This window comes from Gorilla gorilla, chromosome 19 (genome assembly GCF_029281585.2).
Source record: "Gorilla gorilla gorilla isolate KB3781 chromosome 19, NHGRI_mGorGor1-v2.1_pri, whole genome shotgun sequence".
NCBI classification, from domain to species: Eukaryota; Metazoa; Chordata; class Mammalia; order Primates; family Hominidae; genus Gorilla; species Gorilla gorilla.
In genome coordinates this window covers 104,838,173-104,851,918 of record NC_073243.2, presented here as the reverse complement: position 1 = coordinate 104,851,918, position 13,746 = coordinate 104,838,173, and the positions used below count along the sequence as shown (strand labels likewise).

Below are 13,746 nucleotides of genomic sequence, written 5' to 3'. Positions count from 1 at the left end.
CTATTATAGATGAGGCAATCAGGGAGCTAATTCCTACTTTCCCCTTTCTTTTACTCTCTCCTCCTAGTTGTTACAGTTGAATCATTTGTACATTATCAGAATCATCAGTAAAATATCTTTTTACATTTTCTACACCATGTATCCCTTAAATCTATATATGACATATTGAATGCTTACCTCTTGCCTTACTGGTAGTATTTTACCTACTCAAAACTAGGTTGATTGAACTTTGACCTGTGGTAAATCTCTTAATAAGAACTTTCTGTAAACAGTGTTCCCTGCAATTATGGGTGCTTATAACTGTACACTTTATAGCTGATAGATATCTTGCAAGGATAAGGATAACCATTTGCTTCTCCCTTCTCTTCTTTCTCAATATTTCCCCCCATTTTCTGGTGTTAACTTTTGCTGTGGAAAACTCTGATGCCAAAATGATTTTCTTTTTCTCTAAGTTCACTATTTTTGCTTAAGCCCCCAAATAATGCTTTCTTAATCTTTAAAGTCCTAGTCCCATACACAGATATATCTTGGCGTTGAACATTCTAATAACATATATAAGCATATACTACACGGTAATGTAAATAAGTGTGCTTATGATCTATCTTGGCTTAATATAGGCAATAACTTTTTTCTAATTCTATGTTTTACAGTTTTTGGATTTTTGGACGGGGAGAGGACTTATTATATATTCTTCTCTCACTTACACCCTTTACAACCCTTACATTATTTGGAGTTCAGTCTCCCTTGTTCTCTTTACAATTTAGTTTTTTTTTTTTTCTACAATGATTTTGTTTTTAAATCCTATTTCTTTCATGGATTCTGCCAGTTTCTATTGCACTTTCTGGCTATCTCTTCCCCATGCTCTTGCATTTCGCTTCATGGTCTCTTTATGTTTTATTACACCCTTAAAATTTATGTTGGAATGTATAAGTGTTCATTCCTTTTTTCATCTGTTTTGTAGCAACATGTTTCTAGTGATTACAAGAGTTGATATATTCCTTTTTTATCTTTATTCTTAGAGTATTTTTATGTGAATGCTGAGAAAATTCCTTTAGTATTTCTCATATGTGAAAGTTGAATTTCCTACAGGACAAAGGAAAGGGGTTGTAGAATGTGCCCCAGCCTGCTAGCTCAAGGGCCCTCTCATCATTTGCTACAGTGACAGACTGTTGCCTCATTTTGGGGACATTATGGAGTCACCGCTCGCTCTCCATAAGAGCATAAATGATTACCAGGTAGTTGTTACTGTCTTCTCTCCTTGATACTCATACATAACTCATAGCACATATGGAAGCAACCTTCTAAATACCCATGTTTTATCTTTAAAATGTTCTTTGTGTGTAGCTGCCCATTTGTTTTGTGCTGACTGCCCCTATTACCTTCAGTTGTAACAACCCATTTAAGGTAGAAACGAAGGACACTCATCTCCATGTGTTTTCAGAACTTAAATGAAAAAATAAAAAGAGGTTGATGTCACTTCCCAGTTTAACATAGGGGTTTTATTTATTTATGTACACTCAATCAAACTATGACTATTACAAATGGTTTTACCGCTACAATAGTTAATTCATAGCTCAATAAAAATGAAGAGTGAAAGATTAAAAAAGGAAAGCAACAATTCTAAACTATAAAATCTACTTCAAAAAGCTACATACAGCAAAGCTCAATAAATAAATTGTGAAAAAAAGAAAATAATATGGGATAAGTTTTATGGTTTAGGAGATACCTTCCTATAAGCCAAAAACCTAAAAAAAAATGCTAAAGGTATAGCTTGCTATCGTACATGGTAGGAGAAATTAACATGTATAAAATCAATAACACTCACATTATGTGATAGTCTACAGCCAAAGAATAATAGAAAGCAAGTGAAATGCTTAGCATAGCTATTTAGTCTACTAAATTAGGTTTGTGAAAATGGGAATGCCAAATGCCTTAAGGCTTACGGCAGGTGCAAAAGCAAAACATCAGAGGTCAACCTAAGGATATTTTTAATATAAAATTAATGTACCTGCATTGTAAGCATTATTTTTTTTGTATGGTAGAAAGGAAAAAATTCTTGTATTATTCTACTATAAATGTGTATTCTTTGCTCTACTAAATTTGCATGTCATTGTCAGCCTTTCACTTTGTCTTCAGCTAACAAGAACCTCTTGGGTTCCTCCTTTGGAGAACCTGATATCATGGAAAATGGACTGAACTAGGAGAAGAGCCTTTGTTTAGACCACATGCTGAGGTCTAGTGGCTTCAATTAAAAAAATATAAATGTGGCCGGGCACACGCCTGTAACTCCAGCACTTTGGGATTCTGAGGCGGGCAGATCACGAGGTCAGGAGTTCAAGCCCAGCCTGACCAACATGATGAAATCCCGTCTCTACTAAAAATACAAAAATCAGCTAGGCATGGTGGCACATGCCTGTAATCCCAGCTACTCAGGAGGCTGACGCAGGAGACTCGCTTGAATCCCGGAGGCGGAAGCTGTAGTGAGCCAAGATCATGCCATTGCACTCTAGCCTGGGACGACAGAGCGAGACTCCGTCTCAAAAAAAAAAAAAATTACGTATATATATATATATGCTTAATCTGTAAGCTTTGGAAGGAACAGCCTATCTATAGAAAAATTTAAAACTTGGTCATGGCAGGTACAGAGTTGGGCCCCATTGATTTTGTTGACGTTGGGGTCAGCAGATTCTGTAAATTTTCACTATACCTCTCATATGATCTGCCGCCACACCATTCATACTCTTAACTTTATTTCTCCTCATACCAGTAAATTACTAAAACTGCCAAGTTTTTTTTTCACAAATTAATATCTTTAGCATTCTCTTCCTTCAGCCTGCAATGAAATTCTCTACTCCCCTCCCTCCTCCTTCCTCCTTGACTCCCGCTAATGCACATTTGTGTTTTGGTTTCCATACCAAATGAGCTACCTTCAATAAGCACCCCACAACTCCACAGGGAACTTTTGTTTCTCTACCTTCTGTGCTGTTGAAGCACTTGGCTCAGAATGAGAGATCTGTCTGCATTTCAGATCTACAAATTACTGATTGTGTGACCTTGGACATATCCCTAATATTTTTGAGCCTCAGTTTCTCAAAAATTAGAATAAAGATACTAAACTCCTGGGGTTTTGTGATAGTAAAATGAGACGATGTGTGTAAGAGACTCAGTGCAGTGTCAGTGTCTACCATGTGTTATGCACTCTGCGTTTTGCGTTTTCTTTTTCTTTTTCTTTTTTTTTTTGAGACGGAGTCTCGCTCTGTCACCCAGGCTGGAGTGCAGTGCGTGATCTCGGCTCATTGCAACCTCTGCCTCCTGGGTTCAAGAGATTCTCCTGCCTCAGCCTGCGAGTAGCTGGGACTACAGGCCCATGCCACCACGTCTGGCTAATTTTTGTATTTTTAGTAAAGACAGCGTTTCACCATATTGTTCAGGCTGGTCTTGAACTCCTGACCTCGGTGATCCACTCACCTCGGCATCCGAAAGTGCTGGGATTACAGGTGTGAGCCACCATGCCCGGGCCAACCCATAGCCTTTTTGGTCTTCTCTCAGCCAAGGCATCCAGTGAAAATGCAATTTATTTTTCAGATTCCTCTGGAGAATTAAAAAGTCTCTTTTGCGGCTGGACACAGCAACTCACACCTGTAATCCCAGCACTTTGGGAGGCTGAGGCAGGCAGATCACAAGGTCAAGAGATCGAGACCATCCTGGCCATGGCCAACATGGTGAAACTCTGTCTCTACTAAAAATACAAAAATTACCTGGGTGTGGTGGCACAGGCCTGTTGTCCCAGCTACGTGGGAGGCTGAGGCAGGAGAATTGCTTGAACCCAGGAGACGGAGGTTGCAGTGGGCCAAGATTGAGCCACTGCACTTGCTCTGGTGAAAGAGCAAGACTCCGTCTCAAAAAAAAAAAAAAAAAAAAGTCTCTTTTGCATCAAATTGCCATACTCTCTGCTCTTGGTCCTCTTTTCCATGTACTCATTCTTCAAGCATTTATTTTCTCATTGCCTGATCAAGATCATTGCAATGACCAAAAAATTTTCGAATGCTATGATTTTTGTGATATTCTTTTAGCAAGTTAATCACGATGTTGCATTCTTGAGTGTGCAAGTGTGGAGGTAAGTCAGGATGCATCTTTAAGACAAAAAGATGGGTCACGGCAGTGCCACACCACTCACGGCCACACCAGGAGAGCTGAAGGGGCAGTCACCAACGAAGATGCCTGACCCAGAAGTTGGCTGCCAGGGAGCCAAGAGCCAGGTCACTCCACAGGTGGCCAATGCCCGGGGGTGGCCCTCCACCGCCCAAGCTTCTTCTTCTTCTTCTTCTTCTTCTCCCTCTCCTTCTCCTTCTCCTTATTATTATTATTATTATTATTATTATTTTGAGACGGAGTCTGGCTCTGCCTCCCAGGCTGGATAGCACGATCTCGGCACACTGCAACCTCCGCCTCTGGGGTTCAAGCGATTCTCCTGCCTCAGCCTCCCGAGTAGCTGGGACAACAGGCACGTGCCACCTCACCTGGCTAATTTTATTTTTTGAATAGACAGGGTCTTGTTATGTTGCCCAGGCTGGTCTTGAACTCCCGGGCTCAAGCGAACCTCCCACTTCAGCCTCCCAAAGTGCCAAGACTACAGGTGTGAGCCACCACACCTGGCCAAGTTCTACTTTTCTAATATTTAAAATATGAAATAGGCCGGGCACGGTGGCTCACAGCTGTAATCCCAGAACTTTGGGAGGCTGAGGCGGGCAGATCACCAGAGGTCAGGAGTTCGTGACAAGCCTGGCCAACACGATGAAACCCCGTCACTACTGAAAATACAAAAATTAGCCGGGTGTGGTGACAGATGCCTGTAATCCCAGCTACTCGGAAGGCTGAGGCACCTAAACCCGGGAGGTGGAGGTTGTAGTGAGCCGATACCATGCCACTGCACTCCAGTCTCGGCGACGCGATGAGACTCTGTCTCAAAAAAAAAAATAGATGGTGTCAGTGATTTCTATTACATGAGGTCTGAAAGCACTCTGTACCTGATTGCTCCACGTTTAGTGGTGCTAAGTTCAAATAATTCACGTGGTGAGAAACTGACTTCCCTAGGAGTGCGGCTGTGCGTGCGTGCCGCGGAAATCCCGCCTTCGGCGCCTGCGGTTGCCCCCTGGCCTCAGCCGGTGGGCTCCAAGTAGGAAGATAAACCGCATTGCAGGAAGCGGGAGAGTCCGGAGGAGCGGCGAAGCGCTCCTCTTCCCCATTGGCTGCGCCCAGGGAGCCGCCTTGCGATTGGCCATAAGCGCCGGTGGCGGGGGTCGCGAGAGGCGTTAGGATCCCTGGCGCCGCCTAAGCCAGCGGCTGCTAGGAGGCTGTGTCCGCAAGCCAGCGGGGCGAGGCACCTGGGGCCTGCGCGTCAGGTCCCGGCCTGGGGCACCGGGGCTGCCAGCGTCGGAGGAGGTGCGGGCGCGGGGTTGGCGGGCGGCCTAACGGGGGCCTGCGCGGACCGCCCGCGGCGCAGCCTCGGGTCTCTCTCCATCTCTAAGTGGTGGTGGCTGTGGGTTTTTCTGCAGGTGATCCTTTTGAGTAATTTGTTTCACGCAGGCGCCCTGCTGTAGGGTAAAGCGGCAGATTCATGCTGCTGTCATTTGTCGTTCAAACTGTGGGCTTCTTGGCCAGGCGCGGTGGCTCAAGCCTGTAATCCCAGCACTTTGGGAGGCCGAGGTGGGCGGATCACGAGGTCAGGAGATCGAGATCATCCTGGCTAACACGGCGAAACGCCGTCTCTACTAAAAATACAAAAAAATTAGCTGGGCGTGGTGGCGGGCGCCTGCAAGTCCCAGCTGCTCGGGAGGCTGAGGCAGGACAATGGTGTGAACTCGGGAGGTGGAGCTTGCAGTGAGCTGAGATTCCGCCACTGCACTCAAGCCTGGGTGACAGAGGGAGACTCCATCTCAAAACAAAACAAAAAACGATGGGCTTTCTGTCATGTGTGTGTGTACCTTTTGGATTTGAGGGCAGGGGGATGACATTGTGATCTGGCCTCCTGAGAAACCAGGCACACCCTGCCTACCTTGGAAGGAGGCTTTCCCTTCCCCACCTCCCTCTCCCTCCATCTGTTCCCTCTTTCCCTCTCTCCACTTCACTCCCGTCCCCCCAGCTCTTCTCTCCCATCTTTTTGTTCTCTGTCTCTCTCTCTTTTTTTTTTCTGCATTAAACCTTTCGGGAGTGTCTTTGTAAAATAGTAAAAAGCGTTAGGTCTTCAACATGTATGTTTACTTGCAGGCCTGAGACCTGGGAGGAAGCTGGAGAAAAGATGCCCTCTGAATCTTTGTGTTTGGCTGCCCAGGCTCGCCTTGACACCGAATGGTTGAAAACAGATACACAGGTGGGGTTTGACATGTCTTTTTCTTGGTGTATTTCTGCTTCCATGTTTAAATTTCTCGTGTAAGGCTTTTTTTTTAGGGTGTGTAAGGGGAAGTCAGTTGTATCTTGCTATATTAGAGGAGCAGGTTTGTTTCCTGTAACTTAAAATGTAACAGTCTTTATGGCTGTTTTTGTAGATCGTGCAGGGCTGCCTTTTAATTAGTTTCTTGCAAGTGCAGGAAACAAGATTTATTAATAGGCAAAATTTTTTTCTTAATTATTATTACTGGTTGAGAAATCTGCTACACTCCTAACCATATCATGGTGACTGTTGTTTGTTACTGATAGTTTTTGAGCTGTTGAGTTAACTGTGGAGGGGAAAATTGGAGAAGTAAGTTGCAGTAATTATGGCCGCTAGAAACTCACTCCTTTTATGAGGTCTTGTGTTTGTGTTTCTGGAGAGAAAAGAGTTAGTTCAGTTGAGCTGTTTGTTTTGTATTTGTAACCAATACAAGGACTAAGGACAATTGTGTTGAAACTGAGGTCATAATGTTGGGATCTTAAGGACTGAAGTTTCCAAATAAATGGTATGTATAGAATTCTCTCTGACTTGAAATTTTCCCTTTCTGGACCTCCGGATGCTGAGGCTAGGAGTGTCCATATGACAGTGCCTTCCATGACAGGAGTCAGCAACTTTTTTTTTTTTTTACACGTATCAGTAATTCATTCTGTATATTTTGAAAAGTTTTAACCTTTTCTTCCTAGCCCTCCAGTATTTGTTAATAAATTAAAACGTTTCCCAAAGTGTTTTTTGTGAAACAATAATTCTAAAAGATGCTCTAAGAAAAGCTAAGTACATGGAAAAATCCAAAGTGTATATTTTATTTATTACATTTCATGAATTTTTGTTTTCGTTTTTTCCTCTTGAGAGGGAGTCTTGCTCTGTCTCTCAGGCTGGAGTGCAGTGGCATGATCTTGGCTCACTGCAACCTCCGCCTCCTGGGTTCAAGCAGTTCTCTGCCTTAGCCTCCCGAGTAGCTAGGTTTACAGGTGCCCTCCACCATGGCCAGCTAATTTTTGTATTTTTAGTAGACACAGAGTTTCACCATATTGGCCAGGCTGGTCTTGAACTCCTGACCTCATGATCCACCCTCCTTGGCCTCCCAAAGTGCTGGGATTACAGGTGTGAACCACTGTGCCTGGACCACATTTGATGACTTTTTTTGTCCTTTGTTCTTTTAAAAATCATGGTTAGAAAGCAGAGCCTAATTGTTCTTTATGTAGAACCCAACTGATTGGGGTTTTTAGGAAGACGTTTTGACATTCAGTAAATGTTTTTGTTTTCCATTATTAAGACTATGAATTTTTTATTTTACTTTCTGAGACAGGGTCTTGCTCTGTTGCCCAGGCTGGAATGCAGTGGCGTGATCTTGGCTCACTGCAACCTCTGCCTCCCGGGTTCAAGCAGTTCTCCTGCCTCAGCCTCCCAAGTAGCTGGCATTACAGGTGCCCGCCACCACTACCCTCTGCCTTTCAGGTTCAAGCGATCCTCTGCCTCAGCCTCCTGAGTAGCTGGGATTATAGGTGCACGCCAGCATGCCCGGCTAATTTTTGAATTTTTAGTAGAGACGAGGTTTCACCATGTTGGTCAGGCTGGTCTCGAATTCCTGACCTTGTGATCCACCCACCTCGGTCTCCCAAAGTGCTGGGATTACAGGTGTGAGCCACATTTTTAGTAGAGATGGGGTATCACTATGTTGGCCAGGCTGCTCTGGAACTCCTGACCTCAAGTGATCCCCTCACCTCGGCTTCCCAAAGTGCTAGGATTACAGATGTGAGCTACCACACCTAGCCGTATTTTGTATTTTTAGTAGAGATGGGGTTTTGCTGTGTTGGCCAGGCTGGTCTTGATCTCCTGGGTGCAAGTGATCCTCCCACATTGGCCTCTCAAAGTGCTGAGATTACAGGCGTGAGCCACCACACCTGGCCAATGGGAGGTCTCGCTTCCCTTCTCTCCAGCATTCCATAAGCAATGTGTTTGGGTAGTATGTGTTCGATCTTCTCTATGTATACTTTGAACCCTACAGTAGTAAAAGGAAGAGTAGACAACTTTGAAGTTGATGTGGTGTGGTCTTTGAGCTGGTGGTGCTAATTACTCTTGGTTGTTTTCATGGCCTCCAGTGACTTCATCCTGCTTTTGCTGTTGTAAAGTGTTGTAATTTATGCTCCTGAGAATAACTCTTGAGGTGTACTTAGGGTTCTTGTCTGCTTCCTGGTGACTGTCGAAGCTTTTCATCTTGAAGAAGGGAGATGAGCAGTGTTCCAGTGTACTGAGTTTAAAATTAAGAATGTTGCATTTTTTTAATGTGTAAAATTTATAGCCAGCTGTAGGGTAGGGGTGGCCTACTTTCTCTAAAGGGCCAGATAGTAAATATTTTAAGGTCTCAATGGACCCTATGGTCTCTGTCATAGCCATGAGACCTTGCAGATTTAGTGCCAAAGTAGCCACAGACAATACCACGTCAGCGGGCAGGGGATGTTCATTCTGTAAAGTGTATTTATGGACACCAAAAGATGAAGTCCACAGAATGTTTGCAAGTCACAAAATACTGTTTTTCTTTTGATTGTTTTTCAGTTATTAAAAAATATAAAATACAGTGGCCGGGCGTGGTGGCTCACACCTGTAATCCCAGCACTTTTAGAGGCTGAGGCAGGCGGATCACCTGAGGTCAGGAGTTCGAGACCAGCCTGGCCAACATGGTGAAACCCCATCTCTACTAAAAACAAAAAATTAGCCGGGCATGATGATGCACGCCTGTAATCCCAGCTCCTCGGAGGCTGAGGCAGGAGAATCACTTGAACCTGGGAGAATCGCTTGACCCTGGGAGGCAGAGGTTGTGATGAGCCAAGACTCTGTCTCAAAAGAACAACAAAAATAAAATACTTTCTCTGTGTTCAGACTATACACAAAGAGGCTGTGGGCTGGGTTTGGCCCCTGGGCTGTGGTTAGTGACCCCAAACACACACACACATACACACACGTAGGGCAGAGTCTGGCATTTAGAGCCAGCACCTGTGTTCTCACCTGAGCTGTGTTCCTGGCTGGGTTCTGCTGTGTATTCTGTGACCCAAGATGTCTATCTACCTTGGTAAACTGGAGACAACAAAGCCTGCCTCCTTCAAGGTTGTTTGTAAAGATTTAAAAGGGTAATATATTGTTGTTAGGCCAGATGCTTTGCATAGTACATGTTAGGTTATTTTCACCTTTTTTTTTTTTTTTGAGACAGAGTCCTTTGTACAGGCTGGAGTCCAGTGGCGAGATTCCAGCTCACTGCAACCTCTGCCTCCCAGGTTCAAGCAATTCTCCTGCCTCAGCCTCTCGAGCTGCTGGGATTACAGGTGGCTGCCACCATGCCGGGCCAATTTTGATATTTTTAGTAGAGATCGGGTTTCACCATGTTGGCCAGGCCGGTCTCAAACTCCTGACCTCAAGTGATCCGCCCACCTCGGCCTCCCAACGTGGTGGGATTACAGGCGTGAGCCACCGCATCTGGCCCATTTTCACTTTCCATTAGCTGCTTTTTTCCCCCATTCATTTCCTACCTTTCTGTGTATGATTTCTGAATTAAATGTATTTCATGTCTTAACCTTCTGAATTGTTTGTCCTCTCATTTTCCATGTTGTTAAGGAAAATAAGAGGCTAAGTGAGACGTATTAAATTTGCATGTAGTTTCTCAGATCAGGATAAATGCTCACCTGTTGCAGAACGGGACTCTGCTCTTGCTTCACCCAGGATGCCTTTCCTAGTTCCTTCCTAGAGTGGGGCCGCACCCTACTCCAGCCCTCCAGACCCAGCTCCCTGCTCTGACATGATTCCACCAGACTGTATTCCAGCTGTCCTCCCTGGACCTAGATATTTTCCTTCTTTTTTTTTTTATTTTTCCTGAGATGAAGTCTCACTCGGTGGTCCAGGCTGGAGTGCAATGGTGTGATCGTGTGATCTCGGCTCACTGCAACCTCCGCCTTCCAGGTTCAAGCCATTCTCCTGCCTCAGCCTCCCAAGTAGCTGGGATTATAGGCACGTGCCACCAAGCCTGGGTAATTTTTGTATTTTTAGTAGAGACAGGGTTTCACCATGTTGGCCAGGCTGGTGTCGAACTCCTGACCTTGTGATCCACCTGCCTCGGCCTCCCAAAGTGCTGGGATTACAGGTGTGAGCCACTGCACCTACCCAGCCAACATATTTTTATTAAAAAACTTATATGAAATTTATTTTATTGTGGTATGTAGTTCAGTAAATTTTGACCTCTATAGATTCATGTAACCCCCATCATCATCAGGATGGAGAATTTTCTTCACCCCAAAAGCTCCCTTGTGCTGCTCCTTTTTATCACGTGTTCCCTGGTCTCATACCCTGGCAACCACGGATCTGTTCTCTATCAGTATAGAGTATTCTTTTTGAGAATGTCATGTGAGTGGAACCATATTTTAAGTAACGTTTTGAAACCATCTTCATTTACTCCCAGTTATATGTTTGAGATTTATCTGCTGTTCTGTGTATTAATAGTTGTTCTTATTGCTGATTAGTATTTCATCATTTGGATGTACCACATGGTGTTTATCCATTCTGCCATTGTAGGACCTTGTGGTTGTTTCCATTTTTCTTTCCCAATTGTAATCCTGCTGTGAGCATTTCTATACAGATTTTATGTGAATATAGTTTCCATTTCCCTAGGATAAAGACCTAGTAGTGTGAAAGTTGGGTCATGTGCTGAACTGTTTTCCGAAGTGGCTGTTTTAGTTTGCATTCCCACTGGCAATCTGTCACGTTTCTGTTGCTCTGTGCCTTTGTTAGCACTTGGCGTTATCAGTGTTTTTTAGTTGAGCCATTCTAACAAGTCTAGTGGGATCTCATTGTGGTTTTAATTTGCACTTCCATAATGGCTAAGAATGCTGAATATCATGTTCTTCTTTGCCACTCTTGTATCCTCTGTGAAGTTTCTGTTCAGATCTTTTGCACAGAAAAAGCTGTATCATGGAACCAGTAAAATAACCAAGGAGAGGTTGATTAAAGTTCTGTTTATAACCCTAGAAGATTCCTGCCCTAGGGATATGGGATGGCTGAACATAGGACACTGACACTGGACAGATGAAATAGCAGTTTATTAGTCACACATGCTCACAGCCCTGGGGTGGGGGACACCGCATGCCATTCAGTTAATGATGTGTGTTGTAACTTTTCGGGGAGGGACATTTGCAGAGACTAATGGTATGGCATTCTGAAAAGCGGTTACAGATTAAAAAATTTTTTAATTCTGCAGATGATAGTGTCGAACCAAGTGGAACAAAGAAAGAAGATCTGAATGACAAAGAGAAAAAAGATGAAGACGAAACTCCTGCACCTGTATATAGGGCCAAGTCAATTCTGGAGACCTGGGTGTGGGTCAAGCAACCAGGTAATCTTCTGAGTTTTGGCACTTTGGAAAGCTTGATCTGACGCTCCTTTTCTAAATAACTTGGATGGATTATTCGTATTTTATGGTAACAATTAAAAAAAATGTAATTAAAAAAATTTAAATATTGTAAAATATACATACCGTAAAACTTGCCATTTTAATCATCTTTATGTGTACAGTTCATTGGCATTAAGTATATTCACATTATTGCCCAGCCATCACCACCATCCATCTCTACAACTTTTGCCCTTTCTCCAACTGAAACTCCGTATCCATGAAACACTAACTCCTTCTGTCCCCAAGCAACCACCATTCTACTTTTGTCTCAGAATTTGACTACTCAAGGTGTCTCCTATAAGGGGAATCATACAGTATTTGTCCTTTTTTGACTGGTTTATTGAACTTCTTAGGTGTTTGGGGTTCATCCGCATGTGTCAAAATTTTCTTTTAAAGGCTCAATGCTATTCCATTATATATGTAAGCCACATGTTATCCCTTCATCAGTGGGCAATCAGGTTGCTTTCATCTCTTGACTGTTGTGAGTAATGCTGCTATGAACATTGGTTTACGAGTGTCTTGAGTGTCTGCTTTTAATTCTTTGTGTCTATACGTAGGAGTGGAATTGGTCAATAATGTGGAATGCTTACATGTTTATTTTTTTTGAGATGGCATCTCGCTCTGTCGCCCAGGCTGGAGTGCAGTGGCGCCATCTCAGCTCACAGCAAGCTCCACCTCTCGGGTTCATGCAATTCTCCTGCCTCAGCTTCCTGAGTAGCTGGGACTACAGGTGCCCGCCCATGCCTGGCTAATTTTTTTGTATTTTTAGTAGAGACTGGGTTTCACTGTGTTAGCCATGATGGTCTCCATCTCCTGACCTCGTGATCCACCCGCCTCAGCCTCCCAAATTGCTGGGATTACAGGTGTGAGCCACCGCACCTGGCCAATAATGTGGTAGTTAGATTTATGTTTAACTTATTATTGTTGTTTTTGAGATTGGGTCTCACTCTGTCGCTCAGGCTGGAATGCGTTGATGTAATCATAGCTCACTGCAGCCTTGAATTCCTGGGCTCAAGTGACCTTCTTGCCTCAGCCTCTCAAGTAGCTAGGACTAGAGGTGCAGGGAATTTCTCATCTTCTCTCTACTGCCTCTGAGTTGGAGATGTCAGAGGGAGCCATGGCCCACTGTAAAGTAACACAATGTCCCCACCCACAGGGTTAGAACCCGTCTTCTGGTGGCAGCTCTGAGGGGAGCAGTCACATGTGGAGAGTGCAGGGCTCTGTGTCCAGCTGGGGGAAGGAGATTACCAAGGGGGTTGACCCCCCTCTGGCCAGGTGGCTGCTTTCTGACACACCAGTCTCTCTCTCTAGCACGGTGGCCCCTACACACCCAGCCTGTCAAACCTACAGCCCTCGGGAAGGCTTTGGCCAAATCCATGAGCGGCTCCCTCTGTTAAGAAGGAAGCACAGCTGAAGCATGAGGAGGGCAGTAGAGTGTGTATGCTCCGCCGCGTCTCCCCACAGTCTGACCAGAAGGAAGGGGCCTTTCAGCCAGGCTTGCCCAGGCTGGGGTTGGAGTGTCAGTATCAAGCCAATGTCTTCTTGCTTAATGAGTGAGCCCAGGTGCTCCCGTGCAGCTGCCACCATAGTGAGGGTGAACCAGCAGGAGGCTCCACGGCACTTTCAGGCTCAGGCTGCCTGGTGAGATCTACTCTGTGGGCTCTGTAGGCTGGTAGAGGGTTCCAGGAGGAGGAGGGGATGCAGCCACCAGTCCCCACTCCTGGGAGTCGTATTTCTGAAAGCTTGGGTATACAGTAAATATTAGGCTGTGGGCTGGTTTATCTATGGATTTGATGTGGGAGGGTTATAGGTACAAGCAGTTTAAAGATGGAAATTTTGAGAGAACAGGCAGGGATTTAGTGCTGGGTAAGGCAAGCAGGCTTGT

The 13,746-nt window shown here is 44.5% G+C and overlaps 1 protein-coding gene and 1 pseudogene across 17 annotated transcripts in view; one reads left to right on the top strand and one right to left on the bottom strand.

Annotated features, from left to right (window-relative positions):
* Nucleotides 1-13,746, top strand: part of LOC101137572 (E3 ubiquitin-protein ligase HERC2-like) — a 117,716-nt gene that overhangs the window by 35,627 nt on the left and 68,343 nt on the right. For 14 of the 17 annotated variants that reach the window (XR_010131823.1, XR_010131832.1, XR_010131834.1 and 11 more), the window contains 2 exons: nt 6,268-6,370; nt 11,670-11,804. The gene's annotated coding sequence lies outside the window, so the exon portion shown is untranslated. The other 3 variants (XR_010131822.1, XR_010131831.1, XR_010131835.1) reach the window with 2 other exon arrangements.
* Nucleotides 3,575-4,133, bottom strand: LOC134757570 (COX assembly mitochondrial protein 2 homolog; annotated as a pseudogene).